The sequence below is a fragment of the Ictidomys tridecemlineatus genome, chromosome 15 (genome assembly GCF_052094955.1).
Source record: "Ictidomys tridecemlineatus isolate mIctTri1 chromosome 15, mIctTri1.hap1, whole genome shotgun sequence".
Taxonomy (NCBI): Eukaryota; Metazoa; Chordata; class Mammalia; order Rodentia; family Sciuridae; genus Ictidomys; species Ictidomys tridecemlineatus.
In genome coordinates, this window is record NC_135491.1 from 36879483 (window position 1) to 36905717 (window position 26235).

A 26235-nucleotide genomic window follows, 5' to 3' on the forward strand; every position below is an offset into this window, starting at 1 on the left:
GAATCAAATGGTGTCTGTAGTCCAAGTAAATATTCAACATGTCTATTTCTTTTCCCCAAAATGTATGTAGATGCTATTGTGATTTTTAACGTTCCTTATACCATTTAGCACCTTGCCCGGCACTCCTGTGAACAAGGGCTGTGCTAGCCACTCCAGGTACAGCAGGGAGCTTCCTGGCAAAGCCTGTGCCCGTGTGAAGTTAATGCTGAGGACATGAGCCTGACAGACAAATGGATGAGGGGCTGGGGTTGTAGCTTAGTGGCTGGGTGCTTGCCTAGCCTGTGTGAGGCACTAGGTTCCCTCCTCAGTACCACATAATGGGTACCAATGGGAAGAGATGGCCAATGGAATCATATGACCCAGAGAAATTAGAGCAGGTATTTCTTAGGGTTTTTGTGAGATGGAGCTATCATATTACATAAGCTGAATACCTAGTATGCGGTTGGTGGATGGAAGATGCTCAGCTTCACCTCTTTCCCCTTATAGATCCGACTTTTGGAATGCATCTCTGATATGGGCAAGGTAAATGTTGAATGGATACATTTGTGAAGTTGTTCTCTCTTCTCAAATCCCAACCACTGCCATCATCTATTGAAATCAGAAGTGGATAGAATTGGGCACAGTCACCTTATTCCAAGGTCCTGGCATGGTCTTGGGCCTTGTCCTTTCCTCTGTCACAATATATCAAAAACCCTGTGGAGACTTTCCCTCCAAAGGGTTTTCAATAACCGACAGTCAAAAGATGAGTGCAATAATTAAGACAGCTCTATTTGACGTAGTCGGGAACCATGGCTGTGGGAGCTGGGGAGAAGATAGTGCAGCTGCCCTCTTCAATTGCAAATCTATTGAATTTTAAATGAATGAAGGAATGGCAGAGGGAGAATTCAGAAGTTAATACCAAGTGCTGCGTCCACATGGGCACTTTGCTAGATGCTGTGAGAAACACAGTAGTGAAAGGGACGTTATGATCAAGTGGATGGAGAGATAATTACTAAAAATGAAAGAAGATTGCATGGAGATGGAATGAGTGGTGGGAGGCTGAGAATGGATCTGCAAGCCTCGAGAGCGAAGGCATCTTTCAGCAAGGAGCTGACATAGTGAGTGTGTCTAGAGGCATGAGCAGAATTTTGCCAGGGGAATTCTAGCAAAGCGCAACGGTGCAGTCTTAAGGCTGTGAGCGTCACATTTTAGTTCTAAACGGACTCTCCCATGTTCTTAGCTACCTCATCTCTAAATCTCAACTTTCTCGTCTATACCATAGGGGGGGCATGCAGATAGCCTTGTTAGAAACATTAAATCTGGTCATAACACATTGCATAAGGGATTTTCACAGGCTTCAGACACAATTAACTATTTAATAAATAATGGCCATTATTGTTATTATTATTTTCTCGTTAATCAAGTGTAAATTTTTGTGCAATGGCAGACGACTAGAAAATCCAGGCAGAACTTGCCGTGGAATCACAAGGATTCCATGTGGTTTTGAGTGTGAAGAGGTTAAATTCCACCTCATAAGGAAGTTATGGAGGAGGGAACCCCCTCATATTGAATTCTTTTTTTTTTTTTTTTATTGTTGGTCGTTCAAAACATTACACAGTTCTTAATACATCATCTTTCACAGTTTGATTCAAGTGGGTTATGAACTCCCAACTTTACCCCGTATACAGATTGCTGTTTCACATCAGTTACCCTTCCATTGATTGACATATTGCCTTTCTAGTGTCTGATGTATTCTGCTGTCTGTCCTATTCTCTACTATCCCCCCTCCCCTCCCCTCCCCTCCCCTTTTCTCATCCCTGTTTAATGTAAATCTTCTTCTCAAGCTCTTCGTCCTTACCCTGTCCTTGTTTACTCCCCTTATATCAAAGGGGTCATTTGGTATTTGTTTTTTAACGATTGACTAGCTTCACTTAGCATAATCTGCTCTAATGCCATCCATTTCCCTCCAAATTCTATGATTTTGTCGTTCCTTAATGCAGAGTAATACTCCATTGTGTATAAATGCCACATTTTTTTTATCCATTCATCTATTGAAGGGCATCTAGGCTGATTCCATAATCTTGCTATAGTGAATTGTGCTGCTATGAACATCGTTGTAGCAGTGTCTCTGTAACATGCTCTTATTAGGTCTTTAGGGAATAGACCGAGAAGGGGAATAGCTGGGTCAAATGGTGGTTCCATTCCCAGCTTTCCAAGAAATCTCCATACTGCTTTCCAAATTGGCTGCACCAATTTGCAGTCCCACCAGCAATGAACAAGAGTGCCCTTTTCCCCGCATCCTCTCCAGCACTTATTGTTGTTTGACTTCCTAATGGCTGCCAATCTTACTGGAGTGAGGTGGTATCTTAGGGTAGTTTTGATTTGCATTTCTCTAACTGCTAGCGATGGTGAGCATTTTTTCATGTACTTATTGATTGATTGTATGTCCTCCTCTGAGAACTGTCTGTTCAGGTCCTTGGCCCATTTATTGATTGGGTTCATATTGAATTCTTAACTGCTCCAGATGCTGGGGGTCTGGGAGGGCATAGACATAGCTATCCTCCTAGGAACTTGGCTTAGTGAGAGAGAGGCAAGAGCCCTTGTCATTCTAAATGCGAGAAAGACTGCAATTAGGTTCTGTCACGAGAAAGCAGAAGTAGGAATGATCAAATTCACTTCGAAATTCTAAAAAGAAGTGACATTAAGATGCATATTTAAAAAGTGGCCATTAAAACAAACAAATCAAAACCTGTTTCTGATATAGAAGTGCTACCATTTTATTGGCTACAACATCTGGGTGAATTGCTTAACCTCTAGGAGCCTTGGCTCTCTTAACTATTAACAGGGATAATGTGCTAGCTATTGCTTAGAGCTATTGTGGGGCTTATGAAAGGTAATCCATGTAAAGGGGCTTACCCTGCATTGTGTCAGGCAACTGGTAATAAGTCAGTGCTATTTATGATTATCATTTCAAGACTATAGAATCAAAAGCATTTTGTTTGATCTGCGTGACATCCTTGTAACATCGGCAAGATAAATAGCTATCATTCCACTTTAATTGATGAGGAAACTAAAGATTGAAGACACGGATTTGTCAAATCACAAGCAACTGGGTGGGTCAGAGTCAGGACTCAAGCTGTGGTCTCTTTATAACCTTAGAGCTTCTTTCATTCAAATGAGATCTCATGAGAAGCCCTAACTTATGCAACAGTAAATAGGGCTGATCCGTTAAAGACTCAGGGCTGTAAGATTTCTTTCTTCTTCTAAGGACGCTGCAGAACTCAACTTGAGAAAAAAAGTAAACAGGGCTAAAGGAAAGATCTGGGATTTGGCATCACTGAGAGCAGCATAAGCTGGTCTCAGGGAATGAATGTTCATGAGGGTTTGCTCACTGTGGGACCTGGGACTCGTTTCTTCAATTCTCTCTGGCTCATTTCTCGCATCTACTACACACGTGGGTAATAACATCAACTACTTCCTAGTTTGTTGTGAGAGATCAATTTGATAGCGAAGCATTTTAAAATGCACTTGGCATGTACTAAGTGCTCAATCATCATAACTGTAAATAATTTCATCCTTCTGGGCCTCACTTTTCTCTTCTGCAGAGTAAAAATAATAGTTTGCTAAGAGACCTTTGGTTAGACTTAAATGGGGTAATGCATAGAAAACGCCTGGCACATGACAGTAACTAAATAGAAGTCACAACCACAATCATAGTGATTATAAAAATTCTGGTGATGTCACTCTCTTCTTGGAACCCTAACTTTCTCCATCAAAGCAAGTCTCCTTTTGTGTTATCATTTTCCTCTTCTACCCAACTACTCCTCTTGCCCATGAAAGCACTCTCCTGCTTCTCACATCAGTCCCCTGGCCCCTTCTACAGGAAAGGCTCCTGTACTCCAATTAGACCCAGACCAATTGACCTGGGCCATTCAGCGATACTGGTGCCTTCCACATTAATTTGACATCTGCACTTCACCTTGAAAATATGCTAATTGCAGCAGGGATCTGAAGACTGCCCGAAACACAGGTTTGTAAGAGTCTGTGGTATGCTAGGGATAATTGCAAATTTAATTCCCTTTGAGAAGATGTACAAAACCCTGACCACTCCCATTAGCCCAAAAGAAATTAAAAATCTCTGACATCAAGTGAAAGGAACCAAAGGGAAGGAGAAAATATTTCACTTAGAAAGAAAAAGGCTCACAACTTTTCTCCCTGAAAAAAGTTTGTTTGTAGAAACTATGATTTTTTTGGGGGTCCATTTGTTTATATTAGGTAATTAATCTTCCAGAATTAATATTCTGAGAAAAAACTGGTTAAATCCTATTTTTTCAAAGACAAGTTTAATTTAAAAATAGAAGTAAAAAGGAGAATGGTAGGGAAACATTCAATGTGTTTTATTATCATCCAAAGAGCACTAATTTAAGTTAAGCCTGCAGTACCACTGCAAAAAGAAAAAATATAGTCTTAAATTCAAAAAAACAATTTTTATTGAGGTATATTTTATGTATCATAAATTCCCCAGTTTTGAGAGTACAATTCAGTGATTTTTAATAACTTTGCTGGGTAGTACGGCCATCACCTTAAACCAGTTTTAGACTATTTCCACTTCTCTGACAAGATCCCTTATGTTTATTTGCAATTAATTCCATTCCTACCCCCAACTCGTGGCAAGCACTAATTTACTCTCTGTCTCTATAAATTTGCCTTTTCTGGACATTTCATGTAGATGGAATCATAGAATATATGGTCTCTTGTGTATGGCTTCTTTCACTTAGGGTAATGTTTTTGAGATTCATTCATAATGTATCATAAGCCAGTAGCTGGTTTCTTTTTATTGTTGGATAGTGTTTCACCGTATTGACAGACCACATTTTTGCTTTTCCATATGCATAGGTCTATATAAGCAATGCTATTTAGGTTGTTCCTAGTTTTTGCCTGTTGTGATCTAATTTTATTTTTACACGACCCAATGTGTTGACATCTGATCCTCTCTTGGTTCTTTTCTCCAGAGCCCAAACAACATGGGCAGTCGTAGGCTCAGGGGAAGGTGTCACTATTACTAGCCTCCTGAAGCCTCCATCTTCCTCAGCTCTCTTTGCTCAACTCTCTGTTGAACACTCTATTTCAGAAGATGAGCAACATTTTTTTTTCATTTTCAGGGCCTAGTTCATGTCCATAACTAAGGTACCACAGAATTATTTTAATGGGCAATGGGGAAGGGAGACTGCTAAATGTTCCATAGCATACATTAGAGAATGAAGTTATCAGGTCGGACTCTCTAGTCACACTTTGCAAAATTTGCTTTTTGTCAAAATTCCCTTCTTGGCCCAATTGAGGCAATATATCAAAAGTAAGTGAGTGAGAGACCCCCTGGTTGAAATTATTCATTCTGTTCATTCACACTTACATTTTTAATATAAACCTGAAGCTATCATCAAAAGTGTAAAGAGCTCAGTTGGTTGTATGTTCATGGTTTATGGTTTGCTGAAACAAGATTATCCATCATGCCTACAATGGCATGAGAGTAGTAACTAGAGCCCCCAATGGCTCCTAAGGATCTCATACAACAAAATGATGGAAATAAACAGAGAAAGGAAAAAAGAAAATGGAAAACAGAAATCGATTTAGCTGCACACACACATACACACACACACATTTTTTTGGTACTGGGATTGAATTCAGGAGCACTCAACCACTGAGCCACATCCCTAGCCCTATTTTGTATTTTATTTAGACACTGGGTCTCACTGAGTTGCTTAGCACCTCACCCTTGCTGAGGCTGGCTTAGAACTTGCGATCCTCCTGTCTCAGCCTCCCGAGCTACTGGGATTATAGAAACAATTTTAAAATTTTTTTTATATATATATTATATATATATATTTTAATATATATATATAAAATTTTAAAAAATATATATATTTTAAAATTTTTTAAAATTTTAAAATTTTTTATATATATATATATTTTAAAATTCAGCTGCAGATATTTCTAATTGCATTCTTCATTTGATAGAATCCATTTGCTTCCAAGTAGCCAACATTTACTGAGTGCCTTTTACAAGCAGAATGCAGAATCCTCAACTATTAGCTGGGGATACAAAGACAAAGTTTATCTCCATTCATTTGATCACTAACAATATTTATTGAGTAGGAATTTTGTGCAATGCACTCCAGGTATTAGGCATTTAAAAGTGAAAACCAATTTGGTGTACGCCCTTGTGGAGCTAGCAGCCGAGGAAACAAAGAGAGCAAATAAAGAAATATACAAATAACTACATGTAGTGATAAATGCTGGAAAGGGATAAAGAAACCAGTGTGGAGCAGGAGTATAATGAAAGGGTCTCCAAGGGGGTAACATTTAATCTGAGTCCTAAAGGAGGAGAAGGAGGATCAAAGAAGCAAGGGGAAGAAGTCCCAGGCAGAGGCAAAAGCAAGAGCAAGGGCCCAGGGAAGGAAGGGACAGAGCTGGGTTCTTGACCTGAGGGGTCCTCCCTTGCTGCTGGGGAAGACAGACATGGCACCGTGTTTATTTTTATTTTATTTTATTTTTTATTAGTTGTTCAAAACATTACATAGCTCTTGACATATCATATTTCATACATTTGATTCAAGTGGGTTATGAATTCCCATTTTTACCCCGTATACAGATTGCAGAATCACATCGGTTACACATCCACATTTTTACATACTGCAATACTAGCGTCTGTTGTATTCTGCTGCCTTTCCTATCCTCTACTATCTGTTTTTGGAATGAACAAACTGTGTTCAGATACTATGAGGACAAGAACCAGTAGCTCAGAATGATCCTTTGCATGTAGTAGAAAATAAGTTTCATAACAGAAGAGATGAATGAGTAAGTTGCCGAATGAACAGAAGGATGGATGACTGAGAGAATGACAGAATGCTTGAATGCATTAATAGAAAGGAGCCCTTTTTGGTAGGTGGACAGTGGTGGGTTTATAATGCACATTTTATAATCCAAGGATTGTGTGGGAGAGAAGGCACATAGGACGAATGGGAAGAAAGGGAGGGCGTTGGTTGAGAGTATTATCCAGCTTTATGCTTTTTTCCCCCCCTTTAGGGGCTAACTTTGAGTGGCTTCTTGAATTCTAATGTGAGGAACCCACACAATTTAGGCATGAAATGAGAGCATCCTCCACTTCTGTGACAGCTGCCTGGTGAGCAAAGGAAAATTAATTAACTGGCACAAATGGCCTGTAGGTCAGATTTTCTACATAAATGACACATAAAACAGTTGTATCTTTTAAGATTGGATTCATCTTGAGAAAGTAGGGGAAGCAACATTTGTGAACCTAAAGTCATTCCAGAAAAATTATCTTTGCCTACAAATCCATTTATACCTGAATATGTACACATGACACACAGATATATCGGTTGCCTTCTCTTCTTGCTTTAAAGCAAAACTTTCTCTTAGCAGATTAACAAGAGGCAGCAGACATTATCTCCCAGGCTGCTGGATCCAGCTTGTTATGCCAGTGGCAGCCCTGGCAACTGTCTGTGTGATGTGATAGCTGTCGTGGGTCAAGGCCAAATAGACTGTTGGTATTAAAAAAATCACTTGTACTACTCACAGTTGGCCAATTTCCAACCTGATGGATTCTCCATACATCTAGAAAATAAACAAGGCTGGTCCTGCAAGTCTAAGCCATTTGATTTCCTTCCAGAATTATTTACTTTTTTTTTTCCAGGAGGAAATGAGTACTTTCCATCAATGCAGGAACCCTGGAGTGCAAATGCAATTTCCCATAGCACAAGTGGTAACTCCAAAGAAGGCCCTTAGGACCCCCACCCCTGGCCAGTAAAATCTCCCCCCCCCCCGTAACATTAATAAAAATGACACGTGTTGCATTTGCTCAAGTGGCAAAGTGGGATATTCCTGGTTCTAACCTTTTTTGAAATCATTCTCCTCTTATATTTTATCCTTTCATTTCAAAATGAAATCAACCTCTTGGAGGCCATAGGGAGGCAGTAACATAACAGGCCACAGCCCCAGATGGCTTTGATAAGTTCTCTGCAGGCAGAGAGCATTTGCCCTCCACCAGGCAGGGCTTCCGGGGGAACTATGCTTATGCCTGGTTCTGTCTGCAAAGAAGGGATAGAAGTGGGAAGTTGAGCCATAGCTTAAAAGTTAAACTTCCCTCCCTTTGCACGGCCACTGCTTTCTAAACTTTTTTCTGTTCTTTCCCTCTGATTTCACTTAACTTAGAGTGACTTCTATTTAGTTTTCCAAACACAGAAAGGCTTTTCTTCCTCTGTGAAGTCTTACTGGGCCCTGTATTCTCTGCCCAAAGCATGGGGGTTCCTCTTTGTCACCCTGCTCGTATCACTATCATATTGCATAGCAGAACTCCTATAAACTGAATTTATTGTGTTGACCTCTCACCTGGTCTTTGCCATTTTTTTTTTGTTTTATTCAGTGATGAGGATTGAATCCAGGGCCTCATGCATGTGAGGCAAGCACTCGGCCACTGAGCCACATCCCCTGCCCCTTACCTGGGCTCTCTGATGCCCAGAAAATGGGGTCTAATTTTATACATTTCCCCACCTTTATATCTATCTATATTTTAGGCACTTAGTGAATGAATAAGGGTGTAGGGACAGTCCAAGACTCCCATTCTAGGAATTTTTACTGCATATAAACCTTTTTTTTTTCTCTTCATCTTCACTTAGTCTGCACCAATTTCAATATGTTTTTGCTAATTTTTTAAACTTAGTTTCCTGGGGATAATTTTATCAAGGTTATACCTATATTTCTGGGTGTACACTCTGTCCCTTGCTTAGGATAGACAGAGGGAGAGAGAGAGAGAGAGAGAGAGAGAGAGAGAGAGAGAGAGAGAGAGAGAGAGAGACAGTTATATTGCCCCCTCTCAGTGTATCCTAAGGGCTGGCAGATTAATATTTCAAACGCTAATCCTTCTCCTGATTGAACCAAAATTACAACTATTTTACAAGCAAAACTTCAAACTTCCTTCTATTTTCTTATAGAGAAAACTCAAGCTCCAAAGACAGTATGAATATTGGGTAAAGAATCCCAGTGTCTCCCTAACTCACTCCATAACTCATTAGCTGTATGAGAAGTGATGTTATTTATTGGAGTCTTAGTTTATCCATCTTATAATGGGAATACTAATAACAGCTGTTTTTTTAGATGAAATGGTATCATGCAATGAAATGTTTAATGCTGAGTGCTTGACATTTAGTAATAATATACAATCATTCATTTCATTATCTATTTTGTCCTCTATCTGCTCCTCTTTTCTTACTCTTACCCTGCTTTCCCTTCTTCTGTAAAATTCATTTATTTATTTTTCATTCAATAGCAACAGGTTAGAGGATGGTGTATCAGACAATTTTCCACCACGTAGAAACTTTTTAAAAAGTTTCTTCATAGAAATCCAATTGTTAGCAGGATCTAGAATTTGTGCTCTTTCTAATTATTGTGGTCACTCTGTAGAGAAAACTTGTAAACTTGTAAACACTGATAGTACTACACAGGACACTGATCTACCTCTTATATCAGAAAAGAGATTGTTGACAAGAAATCTGTGATCTTGCTCCTTATATATCTCTGACTTTTTTTTTTTTTTTTTTTATACTGGGGATTGGACCTAGGGATGCTTTACTATGGAGCAATATCCCCAGTCCTCCTTTTTATTTTGACACAGAGTCTTGCTAAGTTGCTGAGGCTGACCTCAAACTTGCCATCCTTCTGCCTCAGCCTCTCTGGCCCCAGGGTTTACAGGTGTGTGCCATCACACTCAATTTCTGTTAGCAATCGATGATTCAAAGGACCTGGGTTTGTGGATGCTGACTTAGCATTATCAGCCATGCCATTTCTGTCTTCACGTTAAGGTCCCTTTCTAACTCAGGATGTGCCATTACATGCAAATGATTTTGCTGCTGGGTGTTGAGGTCCTGTTTTATGTAAAACAATGTATCACATTCATCTCTTCTGTCCTTCATTCAGCATCCATTCGTCAGGTGCCTGCTGAGTGCCCAGCACAAGGAGTTAAAGAGTAGGGAGGCATGTTTATCTACTAGTAAGGTTGTAGTGGGATGAGGAGAGTGGATGCTTTATGCTTTGCATTTAGCATGATATTTATGCCTTGTTCACAGAAGTGGTCATTTCCTCCTTAGCTGCCTTCCTTGGCAGTTTAGCGACCTGCCCCACAACTTAATAAGTGTTAATTATATGTTGGTTTTCAATGAATCAAGAAGCAATAAAGTTTTCCTTTTCTGTTTTTCGTAGCAATGCTCCCTGACCTTGTCCTGATTCTTTGCACATGGTCAGGATGTCAATTATAGCAATAACAGGATAGGTAACTATTTAACGGGGGAGGAGCTTAGTCTTCAGAGCCAGGGAGACCTGAGTTCAGAGCCGACCCAAACGGTGTGCTGTTGGACAAATAACTCAAATGACATGGAGATGCAGCATGGGACCAGACTTGGGAACTTTGGATGCTATAAAGAATAAAGGAGGTGACATAAATGGAGCAGTGAGCCTAGGAATAGTGCATGGCACTTACTCATTCAGTGGAGTCTCTCTCATTCTTCCTCTCTTAAAACACAGCAGCACCACAGCACCCAGGGCATAGGGTACCCTTTAAATTGTTAGGGCTTTTATCACACGATATTGCTTCTGTCATTATTGGGGCAAAAATTGAATGCTTTAATACCTTGCCAGGCTTGGTTTCCTCTGGGTCTGAGCCATGTCCATCCACCCAGAGGCTGCAGATTCCTGGAAAAGGCATGCAGGGAGAATGAAGGAAGGCACAGAACAGTCTTCTCCCCATTCCTCTCACGCCAGCTGTGCATTCAGAAGTCCTACAGAGAGCTGTGCACCAGACCTTTCCGGCTTCCTCCCTGGATGTAGAGTGACACACATCTCCTGGGATACCTTTAGTCTGGTGGTACAAAATATATTGAATCTTGATGACATGGATTGTCTCTATGATTTTTTTTAAAATTACAAGTATTTCTTCTTTATGCTTATCTCTATAATTTCAGTAAAAAATAAGGTTGTACTTATCTCATGAAAGAAAAAAGAATATTAACTATGAGATCCAGAGTGTAATTTTAGTGTGCATGTCTGCACATCCAAATGTATACTTTAGATGACTACCAGGAGCGTGGGGCTGATACGTCCATTTGGTGAGATATATCTGGTCTGGCACGTATAGTGGCCATGTCTAGGTGTGTGGGGGAGGCAGGTATGTATGTGTGTGCAAGAGGAGTATCTGGTGGTGCCCCGTGTGTTACGAATGTGAGGAGGGTGTGTGTATTTTAATGTAATATTTGAGTGGTAGCATTCCTGTGTTCTAGCCTATGTGTGTGTTTCTGCCCTGTGCGTATAGTTGTGATAGATGTGCGGGACAGTGAGTGTGGATATACATGTGTGTGCCTACACCCCTCTTTTGGTGGTTAGTTTTGCATCTCTCAGTAGCACTGCTTGCTGTACAGGTCAGAGTAGTTCTTGTTTTATTTTTTGTACCGAGGATTAAACCCAGGGGTGCTTAACCCCTGAGCTACATCCTCAACCTGTTTTATATTTTATTTAGACAGGGTCTTTGTTAGTTGCTAAATTGCTGAGGCTGGCTTTGAACTCACAATCCTCCTGCTTCGGCCTCCTACACTGCTGGGATTACAGATGTGCATCAGTGTGCCTGGCTCAGAGTAGGTCTTATAAGCATTTGGCTTCTGCAGTTCAGCTGTCTAGAGCTGGTGTAACTCTAGCTGTTAGGGTGTGGATTGCTAGAGGTGAGGTTTTGGGGAGATTCCTCACAGCCATCTGGAGGCCTTTTGAGACTCACCTTGGCAGATACAAACACTCCGGAGACCTTATTGTTTCACGCTAATCAGAGTCCTAACTCTGCCTTCTGACTTGATTTTTTTCACACCCTAATAATAGAACAACCAGGATCCCATTTTAGCCTTTGTATTGACTCACAACCCCAACTTTCATAATTTTCAGGGAGAATTAGAGAGTTGGCAGCAATTAGGGATCTTTTTGAAATGTCGATGCCAGCTTAAATGTATTTTCTTTGGAATAATATGTTATGTTAATGTGAGTGTCTCTTCTGCCCACAGATTTGTACTTGGCCCACGCTGAAATGTTTCATGCCTTCAGAGGGAGGGAATCGATGTCAGATGTTCCCATAAATCTCCTTGAGGAAGCCTCTTCCCACAGTATCTCTGCTGTGCCCTACAGGGACCTCAGGGCATGTCCTCAGTGATCCCTTCCTTTAAACCTTCCTTGATCATCCCAGGGACAGGGGCAGATCCCTTCTCCATGAGATCTTAGTTGGTGACCCTAATCTTCACATGTGTGGCACATCATCTGGAACCCATAATGCAAAGGTCTTCTCCATTGGACGGATCTATCTGAGGGCCAGGCTAAGGTGCATGCATCCATTTCTGGTTTCTAAGCACTGTTCATTCTCTGCCTTAGAAGTGGAAATATTGGACTTAAAGATGGAGATAAATATTAGGAAATAATAATAGCTATTGCAAATATGTTTGCTCAGTGCTAGCCACTCTTCAGTGATTCATGTTATGACTACATTTCATTCATTTATCAACCCTATTAAGTAGGTTCTAGAACCCACCTCAAGTGATAGCAAGGAAACCAAGACAGAGCAAGGTCACAGCCTTGTCCACATCACTCCACTTACCAGCAGGCTGTGAACCCAGGAAATCCCCTCTAGCTGCCAAAGCTCTGCTCACCCTGCCCAGACCCTCAACAGGTGTGTGCTCCTGACTCTGCAACACAAGGAGGGGTGACTTCAAATTCAGTCCATGTCATTTATCTGAGCACATTGTTTCCTTGTTTTTTTTCCAGCTTCTATTAGTAAATTTACTTATTTATTTTTGGTGGCAAATGTCATACATCAAATTTCATCTTGATTAAACTCAAAGAGAATTTATTGGCTCATACAGAGTGTCGTCCAAGTGGGGGGTAGATTTCATGCATGACTGAAGTAGGCAGGACTTCATTGTTGGCCATTTGTCTTGTTTCATTTTTAAGTTCTGCTTTCTTCTATGGGTAGTCACTGTCAATGGGGCTTTGGGCACAGAGGAGCAGAGATGGTCGTGAGCAGCTCTAGGGACATATCCTTCAGCAATTCCAGTGAAAGTAGGAGGACGTTGTTTGTCTCCATGAGTCATACAAAGCTCTTAGGTAAGGTTTCCTTTGTCTTGGCTTGGTGCAGGCTTGCTCTGACTCTGTCACAGTGCATGGTCCATACTGAGTCTTATAGGCAGTGCTATGCTCATGAGTATCCCCTTGTGGAGTTCCTCCTAAATTATAGGGACTGAGGATGGGGAAAGAGTCGTCTTCACAGATACCGTGGGCATGAGTAGCAACACAGGTCCATCACTGACCTCTTTCCTTATCTTGTTTTCTTCCCTAAATTGATACAAGTGAGTTGGAATCTGCCGACATTCTGAAAAAGTAGATAATGTACTATTTCTAACACTCTGGGGACCAGGACGTCACAGGGCAAAGAACATACTCATCAGACCCAGAATTCTCTTGTAACGCCAGCCAGTGTCTGCTTCAGAGAGTGGACCTGCTGGGTGAGAGATGTACAGACTCAGTGATGTCTTTGCACAAGAAACAAAGGCCTACCTGAATTTGTAGAGAGAATAAGCATTATAACCCTGGATATAGTCAGAGGGACAAAGAAATCTTTAGGGGCAGAGCAGAGGAGACTATTCACAATACAAAAGATTGTTTAAAGAAGAAATGAGATATATTTACAACAAGAACAAGGAGCATTTATACATCATCCTCTGTTTCTCAGCAATTATGGATCAAACAGAACTAAACAGAATTAATAGCGCTTTGGAAGCTTCAATCTTTGCACTCTGGTATTCTGTTCATGTATCTGAGGGAGGGTCTTATAGCTCAGATTTAACCATGTCATTTTCTGACTTAATAATTTCCCATTCCTTTCCAGCTAAAATTAAAAATCTTAGTCATAACAGAAGAGCTAAGCTAAAACCTTTGGAGACTGCAAGCACTGAAAATATTATAGTACATACTTCAATACGTAATAAAAGATGAAAACAATACTAAACTGAAAAAGTTATGATTTTCCCCATGATGACTACTGGTGGATTTTGTTTGTGTTTGTAATATCAAATTTTCTCTGTCTCCTCTCCTGAGTGCCAGAGCATTTTCCAAGTATCTGTATAGATGGTTTTTTATTTCCCTGCTTTCAAACTTTAATGTGCATATTAATCTCATGGGGGCTCTTGTTAAAATGCAGATTCTGACTCAGTAAATCTGGGAATTTTTTTATTTCTTAAAGTTCCCAGGTGATTGTGGATGTCTTTGTTGCATCTTTTACTACATGTTCAAACTCAATATCCTGTTCATCTTGCACATGTCAAATCCATTCATACTCTGCTCAGATCAATTCTTCCTCTGGCACCTACTTCCTTATCTGTCTGTCAAACTCCTTCATTTACTACAAGGTCAAATGGGATTAAGTGGATCAGGGGATCCAAAATCCTTCTAATGTTCAGGAAGTCTTTCCAACCTCAAAGCTCTGGAGATTCTTAATCACCAGGGCCCCACGAATCTGTAATTCATGAAACATTTTTAGCTGGGTTTGATGAATCACCAAACATGGAAACCAATGAATAGGAGAATTAATTTATTTTTTCAATACCAGCTGTGACAACAGATTACCCCACAGTGAAGTAGCTTAACACACTGAAGATTCATGTCTTAGTTTCAAGCTAGCAAGGGTCTACAAGATCTGGAGAAAGGGGACACTCTGCTCCATGCAGTCATTCAGGGACCCAGGATTTCTCTAATGTTTGTGTGGACTCTTAAACTTCTACAGAATTTAGTCATTTGGTTAAGGAACAAAGAAAGAACGAGAGTGTGAAAAGCCACATGGAAACTTGAGTGGTGGTATGCTGGGGTAGGCTCACAGTGGCTTATGAGTGTCCATTAATTGGATTTTTGGGATTTCATGAGTTGGTTTTAAATATGACCATTATGAGAATTAAGTGGTAGAAACTTACAGTTAACTAGATCATATGAAAATGCAAACTCATTTGACTGGGTGTGAGGAAGCCAGATTACTGGTGTTATAAGGACCAGGGCATCTGCAGCCTTGTCACAAAAAGTGACTTAGCCCCTAGGTACATGTATGACTGCACATATGGTATGACACTACTTCTTGTACAATCAGAGAAATGAAAAGTTGTGCTGCAGTTGTGTACCATGAATCAAAATGCATTCTGCTGTATGTACTGGATTAAAATAAATACATAAAAAAGTGACTTAGCCATCAAAATGATTTTTCTCAAGGACATTGCTTATAATAAATTGTGGTGTGTGTGTGTGTGTGTGTGTGTGTGGTCACTTATGAATATTTACAAAATCCATACAAAACTATAATGGGGGCACCTTGTGAAGAAAGGCTAGTGTAAGGGTAGGTTTTAATATGTGAATCTTGTAGTGCTGTTTGTTACATACATTGCCGCTCTAAAATTCCCCCTTTTCTCAAGACCTGCAATTTTATATTGATCTTACATTTGTGAATCAGCATATGGGATGCCAATGAGAACACCTGCCAGGAAGGGTAAACATATTTAAATATCAACCTTTCACTCTGATTGGTTTTGAAAGTTCTACTGATTAGACACGGATATTTTAAATCATAATTTCCAAAAAAGAAGACATCAAAAACGAGTTACATAATTAATTCTCAAATAACTCATTCATCAGAATGCTAGAAATTCCCACACTGTAGTGCCACGTGTTCAGAGAGGCCTCAAGTAATTAATGGCATTTAGGTATTTAGTACAGATTGGGAAACTTACATTGTACTAGTAATTTCCATGTTGTATTTATGTATTATTTACATTTGAAGATTTTGGGGTGATATTATGTTATAGTTTGGTTACTATTAAAATGGAATTATGTCTCCAGGAATCTCCAGATTCCCACAGAAGATGTGAACACATTGACTACTATTAAATAAAGTATCACTGCACTGTTAGTTGGGTCAGAGATCAGTGCTCCTCAGAGCAGCATTTTGGGAAAGTGGGTTTGTAGCATATTTCTTAGGTTTAAGGCTTCCAAGAGACTACCAGTTTCCCTGCATCCTAAATTGAAACCACAGAACCTTATTCCCCAGTGGGTCTCTGCAATATAGAATAGAGTCAAGTTATGGGCCCAGCCACACTGAGAAAAAGAATGAAAGATGATAGCAAGCTCTACCCGTGTGAGCTATTGTCTAAGGCAACAGTTATCCTGCCTGTTAATAATCACTGACCAATTTGTGGTTAAGCCATAGGCAAAATAGTTTAGCAACCTCTTTTCCTTGTGAAGGATCTTGGGAGAGAAATGGGAGAGATTGTTTCATTCAATCACCAATGTTTCAAAGAACAGGTCTTAACAAATGTATTCACTGACAATATACAGCAAATGAAATCATTTCCTCTACGATGTTTTCCTGTGTGTGTGTGTGTGTGTGTGTGTGTGTGTGTGTGTGTGCGCGCGCGCACGCATCTGGGATTGAACTCAGGGGCACTTGACCACTGAGCCACATCCCCAGCCCTATTTTGTATTTTATTTAAAGATAGGTTCCTCACAGAGTTGCTTAGCACCTTGCTGTTGCTGAGGCTGGCTTTGAGCTTGTCATCCTCCTGCCTCAGCCTCTGGAGCTGCTGGGATTACAGGCATGCACCACCGTGCCTGGTGATGCTGTTTTTATTAATTTCTATGGAATTGCTTTCCATAGTAATAAAAAAATGAAACTTTGAAAAAAATGGATATCTGTATTTTATCCCTGTGGCAGCCGTGAGATTGTGCTTTGCAGATTTCCAAGTGTAACTGACCAAGGGCCACCTGCTGTGATGCTCTGAAATGCATTCTGGCATGTGTGTCCAGATGATGTTCCCAACAACTGCTCCAGGCCAGCAAGTGAGTGTGGCAGAGATACCAGGGCAGGCCCACTCCAGGGAGACCCAGGACTCCTCTGATGGTGCTGCGGCTTGTGTATGCCCTGATGGCCTTGCCCAAATGTCGTGGGACTTCATGCAGCATGGGATGCCTCAACCCAGCCTGGCTGCCCATCCTTCCTCATTTGGGCAGATGCTTAGCAGACTGGTGGTGTCTCCAGCCTTTCTTGGTCCCTCCTCATTTTCTTTCATATGAGCATTTCCTCTAATAACACATGTGATTGTTTGCTCTTGGAGTAACACATTCTTTTATTTTAATAAGTTAAATTCATTTTAACCGATGCATACAATGTAAAAATGTATATATCTAAAATCATTGAAAAATAAGTTTTAATTGATACGTTCAAAATATAAAATCATACTGGGTGATTTTTGTTATATGTAGATATTACGTAATGTTTAAAATCAGGCTAAACATATCTATCTCCAGAAATGCTTATCATTTATTTGAAAATAGTCAAAATTCTTTTTTTCTAGCCTTTCAAAATATATAGTATATTATTATCTATAGTCACCCTACTGTGCAACTACACACCAGAACTACTTACTCCTACCTAGCTATAATTTATGATGTTTTTCATGTAGAATACCTTTCACCTGAGAGTTTAAGGACTTTTAAAATGGTGATTTTAATAATGTTATTTAAAAATACATAATGTATGATGCCCTTAAGAAAGACTAATGAAAAATATCTAAATTTCCTCATGGTTTTGCCTCATTATTTAGTTTTAATTTTCTACATTTAAGGAAGTTGTTTTACCCTAAATCTGTTAGGTTTAATGAGTTGCCTTCAAGGACTGTTCAGTTTAAGCTGTATTGATTGAAAGTACATTTTCTCAGAGGCCATGTTTTTAAAAAGTCACTGATTTGGTGTAAACTGAAGAATGGAATTTTCCACAGTTTACTTAGCTCAGAATTGAGAGGCTAAAATTTTACTAGGCGTGATCAATCTGTTATTGGTCAATCAATGCCTACCTGTCCATTTATTATTTTAACCTTCTGGTTGATTCAGTCTGGCAAACAATTGTTTATCTTATTTGGGGGTAAGGTTCAAGACTGAGTTGCCGAGAGAATCTTATTTCACTGACTTATTTCAAGCAGGAAGTAGAGGATCATGGAAGCCTGTGCCCTTGGGGCAAAAACTTTTCTGCCTGAGTTGGTTAATGGTGAATGAATGCTTGCCTAGATGTGTTCCTCTCTCAGGTGGTCTGCATGGGCATGCTTGCCCAAGTACTAATGAAGCTTGAAACTAACCTGGCCCTGTTGAGTTATTTTCTGGTTTCTGCTAGAGTCTTAGCAACATAGTCTGGATGGTATTAAATAGGGGGCTTGTCCATTTTGGACAATGTTTCTTGTTGCTGGGAATCTTGTGTGAAGAAAAATGATTAGCCAAATAGTTATATTCATATTTTCTTGAGCCTGGGAAATTCATTATGGATGAACAAAATCAAAGTGTGTGTGTGTGTATATATGCATACAATGGTTTCTGGTGTAGATACATCTCAATAAACATTTAGTTGCTAAATGATAAAAATGAAGTTGATGACGATGACATCATAAGTTGATGACATCATCATAAGTTAATGACAAGTTGATGGACTTCTGAATGAAGTTCAGAATTTAAAAAATATGTCTACATGATATACATTTCAATTCAAATTGTTACTCTGAGACGTAGGTAGAATTATCTCTATCTTAGAAATCAAGGGGCCGAGGATCAAAGAGGTTAAGTGAGTTAAAAACATCCTATAGTTAATAAGAGAACATAAACCTGGAAAGTCTGATGATATTCTCATCTTCTTACCAATACACCTCACTTCTCTTTTTTTGATATATTTTTGATGGTGCTTGCAAAGCATATTCGAGTACACAGTCTACATTTTTAGATAGCCAATAAAGCTTGAAATGGGATTCTTCTTCTGCTTTTATTCAAAGTGAGAAAAATATTTTTGTGTGTTTATAATATGCTAGGCAATGGTTAGTTATTTTTACATATGCAATCTCACTTGCTCTCCATGATAACAGTCTAAGGACAAATATTTTCCATTTTTACAAACAGTGGGAGGTTTTCTGGAAACGAACTTCAGTGTGTTCAGAGAATGTTAAGAGGAAAGGACAAACCACTGTGGAGAACTAACTGCCTCTCAATTCTTATAATATAGGTAATTTTATTTCTATTATGCCATTTGATCCCTGTAATCCCATGAGGTAGGCAGTGTAGGTCATAATGTCCTCAATTCCAGAGACGGGGAAGTGAAGTATAAAAGAGGCAATGTTCCACTCAGAGTTCCTGGTCACAGATGACAGGAAATGAGTCTGATTAACTTATGAAACAATGATAACTTAGTGGCATGATAATGGGTAGCTCTCCTCCCACTAAGACTCAGCCAAGAGAGTGGCTTCTCCAAAATATAAAGGAGGCTCACCTCTCGATTCGGAAATATTTACATTAGTGATAACTTGCCAGGGTATCACATATACGAGTGTATTTGTTGTTCAACTTTCCCTTTTGCTTCAGGATTTGTCAACTGTCAAACTCACGTTCATCTGGAAACCTTCCTCTTTCTTCATAGGAAAACTCAAAATGTTAGGGCACTCATTATTAAATATTTATGAATAATCACCATTTTTTTGAGGGGGTACTGCGGATTGAACTCAGGGAACTCAACCACTGAGCCACATCCCCAGCCCTGTTTTGTATTTTATTTAGAGACAGGGTCTCACTGAGTTTGCTGAGCACCTCGCTTTTGCTGAGGCTGGCTTTGAACTCGTGATCCTCCTGTCTCAGCCTCCCAAGCCGCTGGGATTACAGGAGTGTGCCACTGCACCCGGCAATAATTACCATTTGTGAAAAGTAGGTTTAAATTTTGTGGTGAGTACAAGGAAAGAAAAGGCTTCTTCAAGCTCTCCTTCAGGGAGGCTGTGGTATGCTGGGTGAGGTGGCCCTGGGACCAGCCTGAGTCACTCCCAGGCTGGGATAAGGTCTCCTCTGGTGGCCTCCGCATTTTGGCAGTCAGCCGTGCACTAGATGGAAGAGGAAATTAAATAAGTACGTGGTGTTAAAGAATACAGTACTGCCCGCCCTCATCCGTATTCTGCATTTAGGAGATGGGACATAAAGACCCTGAAGGCCCGTCCAAGGGATGAATAGATTTCTATTGTCAGATATGCTTATTTTGTTAAAAAAAAAATCTTCTACAATGGTTTGTTCTCTTATACCAAGAAAACTTTCTTCATTAATAATAGACTTCATTATTTAAATTTGTGCTGTAAATTTCAAATATCAAATATGAAGCTGCTAATGAATTATCAGACAGTCTCTAAATAATAAGTACAAATATGTATTTAGGAGGATTTAAACAGGTACGCTATGTAATGTCTTCATTTAACCCAAATAAGAAATACGGACGAGTCCACACCACTTTGATCATATTTTTAGATGCGTTCTATTTCCTAGGTTCCCTCTTCATTATTCTTAAATAATTGATCAGTTTGTCTATTGTCATATAATAAGATTGATCTTGATCTCGCCTGCCAGACAAATCTTATATTATACTTTACCAACCACTTTCTCCCTCCCTTCCAAAATTGATGTCATGAAAATAAAACGTCATTCCACATGAAATTTGCCATCTACCTAAATATCTTATAAGGTAGTGAATACAACCCTGCTGTCCCTATACTTAACTTTTATTCAACTGTGGTTTCAACTGTAAAATGGGATGGTTATACATAGAGCTAAAATTGTTATGTAAAAATTTCCAGTAAAATTATAATTCAGTTTTTATATGAATACACATTTTAAAATGAAGTAACTTTTAAAAATGGCTTTATTATATTCATTTATTTTTTATGTGGTGCTGAGGATTATTGAACCCAGGGCCTCACAGGTGCTAGGCAAACACTCTACCACTGAGCCACAATCCCAGCCCAATACATATTTTAAATGTACAAAAATTCACATGCTATTTATTTATTTTTTAGGGGTACCAGGGATTGAACTCAGGGGTACTCGACAACTGAGCCCTGCCCCCAGCCCTATTTTATATTTTATTTAGAGACAGGGTCTCACTGAGTTGCTTAGGATCTTGCTCAATTGCTGAGGCTCACTTTAAACTCGTGATCCTCCTGCCTCAGCCCCCTGAGCTGCTGGGATTACAGGCGCGCATCACTGTGTCTGGCTTAGCATGTTATTTGATTTCAACAGTGAACTGTATATTTGCTTATAGAATGTGATTCATGTGTGCTGAAATGATGGTTCTGGCTTGTGTGATTCTTTGACGGAATTTTGCTTCCAAGTAACAGGGATATCCATCCATTTAATGGGAGAATTATAATTCACTTTATCCAAAGGAAACACCGCTGGATGGAGGAGGAGTGAGCTCTGGTAATTTATGCACGCATTCTGGCCAATGATATAAATGTCTCTCTCTTCTGATGGAAGTGGCCATGAGCAAAATTTGTTTCACATGACGTTACATACTGTATTCAGATTTGCAGCTATAATCTTGTCAGAGTAGATTATCACATGATTGGAGCAGTAAAAAAATGAATTGGGGTTTAAAATTTTATGAAAAAGCACTTATATTGTGGAATAAGACTTTTTAATGGAGTGTGGGCATTAAACAGACCTTGTATTAGGCTCTGAAATTAATGGGTCACTGTATAACTTTCTAGTTTTCATAGCTTGATAAGATTAATGCTTGCTTATATAGCAAATTCAATGGCTCATTTAATTTCATATGAATGTTTAAAGTCAAATTGCTTTTGGATTAAGTCTAAACTCATTATTCATTTTAATGTCTGAAAGAACTTTCAGTTTTCTTTCATTTTATTTAACCACGTGCACCATCATTAAGCAAAGGCTAAGGACCTAGATAGCTAAAAATAATGTGAAAGGGAAATTTATTAATTTACATTGAAAAAAATATTTGTTATGAAATTTATTTAATACTTTACCATGCTTATGTATGGTACTATTTCAGAGGAGATGAGATATTTATAAGCTTTTGGTTGTGCTTTAAAATACCTTATTGAAAAGCTGCCCACTTTGATTGCCTGATATTCAACTTGCAGTCCTTGAACAGAGATTGCCATTGATTTATATGTACACATTTTTCATTCTATATCATCCTTTGGTTTACAGGCAAGAAAGGGAAAAATATAAATGAATTTTCTAATTTACAATGAGGGTCATATCAATATATCAGTTATAGTCATAGAATCAGCTCTATTAATTTGAAAAATTCCTCTGACATACATAAAACATATTGCCTTCTAGTATATCATTTCATGTTACACAAGTTACCATTATTATATCCTGTTTAGACAATAGCTATGATAAACATCTGTTTAAATGCACTATATTTCTAGAACTTAGCTAAGTACTATGTGGGCAGGGATGTCAATCTTAGTCAATGCTCAGTCTTCATGGTCTATGACAGTTCTTGGCATCAACAAATACTTGTTAAATAAATTAATAAAGTAATGAATGAATGAGTGAAGGAGGGAGTGAATGTATGCTCTTATTTTGTTTATACTTAACAAATAATGTAATATTTTAGTAATATGTACTAAACTTAGTACATATTTTACCCTCATTTTATAGATGATAAAGCTGAAATTTAGAAAGGTTAAAAAAATGAATGACCTTTATTCAAAATGCTTGAGGTCAGCAATATTTCAGATTTTGGATTTTTTCATATTTTGGAATAAATGCATGTACATAATGAAATATCTTGGGGATGGATCCCAAGTCTAAACAAAATTCATTTATATTTCATATGTGCCTTATGTGCCTTATGTTAGTTAGTATCCTATCACTATAACAAAATACCTGAGATAGTCAGCTTATAAAGAGAAGAGGTTTATTGCCACAGTTCTAGAGGTTCCCGTCCATAACTGGTTAGCACTGTTGCTTAGCACCTGTGGTGAGGCAGCACATCACAGAAGGAGCACATGGTGGAGCAGAACCACTTGACTCATGGTCAGGAAGCAAAAAGAGGAAAGAGCTGGTGTCCCACAATCCTCTTCAAGGGCATATCCCTAATGACCTAAAGACATCTCACTAGGCTTCACCTCCTAAACGTTCCAGCACCTTCCAAGAGTGCCACCTTTGGGATCAGGCCTTTCACATATGGACCTTTGGGGGACATTCAATAACCAAACTAAAGCGTACCTTATATACATAGCTTGAAGGGACTTTATATAATAATTAGAAACATTTTGTGTCTGAAACAAAGTTTCCTGGTGTGGAATTTTCCCCTTGTGGTATCACATGAGTGCTCCAACAGCTTCAGATTTTGCAACATTTTGGATTTTGGATTTTCAGATCAGTGATGTTCAACCTTGGCAGGTAGCACGATGTGGGTGAGTTAGCATCTCTGACACTCTTGCTCTTCCTGTGTTGACACAAACACAGATGCTAATTCTCATATCACAGCAGTTCTCAAGTTCAGCTACATTATTTCACCTCGTATTCTTTCTACAGCTACTCATGTGGACCCCAACCCAGCCTAATTAAGTCAAAATTGCTATAAAGTTGGGCTTGTGCTGATGTGTTTTTAAAATTTCTTTATGATTCTAGTGTCAGCCAGGGTTTAGTTTCACAATGACCACAATCTACAGAGTTGTAGGGATAGAGACGATATCATCTGTAAGTTTCTTAGTTTTCAAATACCCTATTCAGAAAAAGTAATTTTAAGATGGTGTGAGGGGGAAATAAAAAGAGAGAGAAACGTGTCACAGTTGATGGGGTAGAAAGAGGTGATGGGAGGGGAGGGGAGGGGAGGGGGGATAGGAAGGGCAGTACAATACAATAGACACTAGTATGGCCCTATGTGTAAATGTGTCTGTATAACCAATGTGATCCTGCAATCTGTACACGTGGAAAAATAAGATTACATACCCCATTTGAATCAAATGTATGATATGTCAAGATCATTGTAATGTTTTGAGCAACTAATAAAAAAATTAAAAAAAAAGTAATTTGTCTGTATATTCTGCATTGGTCTGGAAAGCGAGGCGTCCAGTGAAGTCCGTCCACGTAGGCTAAGTGACTCTGTCACCCACCATTCTTATGACATAAGAGTTGATGGAAGTTTCCATAAAATTTACAACTAGTAAACGTCTCAGCCTGCTTTGATCTGTCTCTCCTTTCTTCTTTCTGTTAAAGAAAAACTGTTCTGATGCTTGTTAAAAGAGTAAGGAAGACTTTGGTTAAAGCTATTGTAACAGGAAAGAGAATGAGAGTAACTCTGACGAGTGGGGATTTATAGCTAGTGAGCAGAGCCAGGGGTGGGTGATGGAACGGAACTCAGAAGCGACATCAAGGGTAGGTGGAGTCTTGCTAAATTGGCCCAGTAGTGTTCTCGCCAGAAGAGGAAGAACTTGATCAGATATGGGTGGGGGTTCTCCCTAGATCAAGATTAGTCAGATTAGTCAGATCCTTGATGGAGGAATGCCTAGGTCAAGGCTGGTTGGGAAGAAGGCTAAGAGGATCCTAACTGAAGTTTGGTTCAGGAGAGTCTTTATGTCTTCTTCTTTCTGTCTCCTCCTCCCTGCTTTCCCTTCCCTTTCTTTTTTCCTCCTTCTCTTTTTCTTCCTTCCTTTCTTCTGGAAGTCATCACTGTGCAAATCTGGAGGAAAGACATAAAATCTTGCCCTCAAAAGAACTTATCATTTAGTGAAATTCTTTCTGAATAATCAAATCCACAGATGTTAAATCTGAGAATCTCCTGTGATCTATTGTCGTAGATTTTTTCCCCCCTTTTGGTACCAGGGATTGAACCCAAGGGCACTTAACCACTGAGCCACATCCCCAGCTTTTTAAATGTTTTATGGTGAGACAGTCTTGCTAAGTTGCTTAGGTCCTCACTAATTTGCTGAGACTAGCTTTGAACTTATGATCCTCCTGCCTCAGTCTCCCGAGTGGCTGAGATTGTCGGGGTAGGTAGATATTCTTTGCCTGCATTCATTCACCATCTTCCCCAGCTCACAATTACACTGAAGCTGTTGGTTCAGACTTACTCTTGACACTTCAAAAACTCCAACATATCTGTTTGTGATGAATACCTGAACAACTTGTAAAATAGAAAGATTTACCGAGTAGGAATTCATGAGAGAGGGAGCCTAAAACTCTATTTTCTTTTCCTCCAGACACTTCCACCTAAAAAAATACATATAATTTGGGGATTCTTAAAATGTGATCCCCAGACCAGCAGCCTTCCAATGAGCTGGAAACTTGTTATAAGTGCATATTTTCCGGTCTGTTCCAGAACTACTGAATCAGAAACCCTAGGATAGGTCCCAGCATTCTGTAGTTTAGGAAGCCCTCCAGGTGTGCGCTCATGTTTGAGAATCACAATCACGGCTAAAAGAAAATAATTTGCCTGGCATGGTGGTGCATGCCTGTAATCCTAGCCGCTCAGGAGGCTGAGGCAGGAGAATAACAAGTTTGAGTCTAGCCTTAGCAACTTAGTGAGACCCTGTCTCAAAATAAAAAAGAAAAAGGGCCGAGGATATGACTCAGTGGTAAAGAATCCCTGGGTTGAATCCCCAGTATAGGAAAAAAAAAAAAAATAAGAACAGCACAGCTTTCAGCTGGGTTACGGGAGACAAGAGCATATCTGCTGTCCCACACTTTTCAGAGACCCAAAGAGTTAAAATGAAAACAGCCCAGTAACCCAGTCGCAGCTGTGTGAAGTGGAGTATGAGTAAGAACAGAGAAGTTGAACTGGAAGGTGATCCTGGAACCTGCCTGTCTTGGAGCTGTGTCTTGTCTGTGGAGCTGCCCGGTAAGTGTGTTCGTGTCTTGGCGAGGCTGCGTGCCAGGAGAGGATGTTGACTTAGAAATGGGGAACCAACCTAGATGCCCTTCAGTAGATGAGTGGATTAAAAATGTGGCATTTATACACAATGGAATATTACTCAGCAATAAAAGAGAATAAAATCATGGCATTTACGGGTAAATGGATGGAGTTGGAGGAGATAATGCTAAGTGAAGTCAGCCAATCCCCCAAACAACAAACGCTGAATGCTTTCTTTGATATAAGGAGGCTGATTCATAGTGGGGTAGGGAGGGGGAGCATGGGAGGAATGGACGAACTCTAGATAGGGCAGAGGGGTGGGAGGGGAAGGGAGGGGGCATAGGGTAATTAATGATGGTGGAATGTGATGGACATTTTTATCCAAAGTAGATGTATGAAGACACGAATTGGTGTGAATATACTTTGTATACAACCAGAGATGT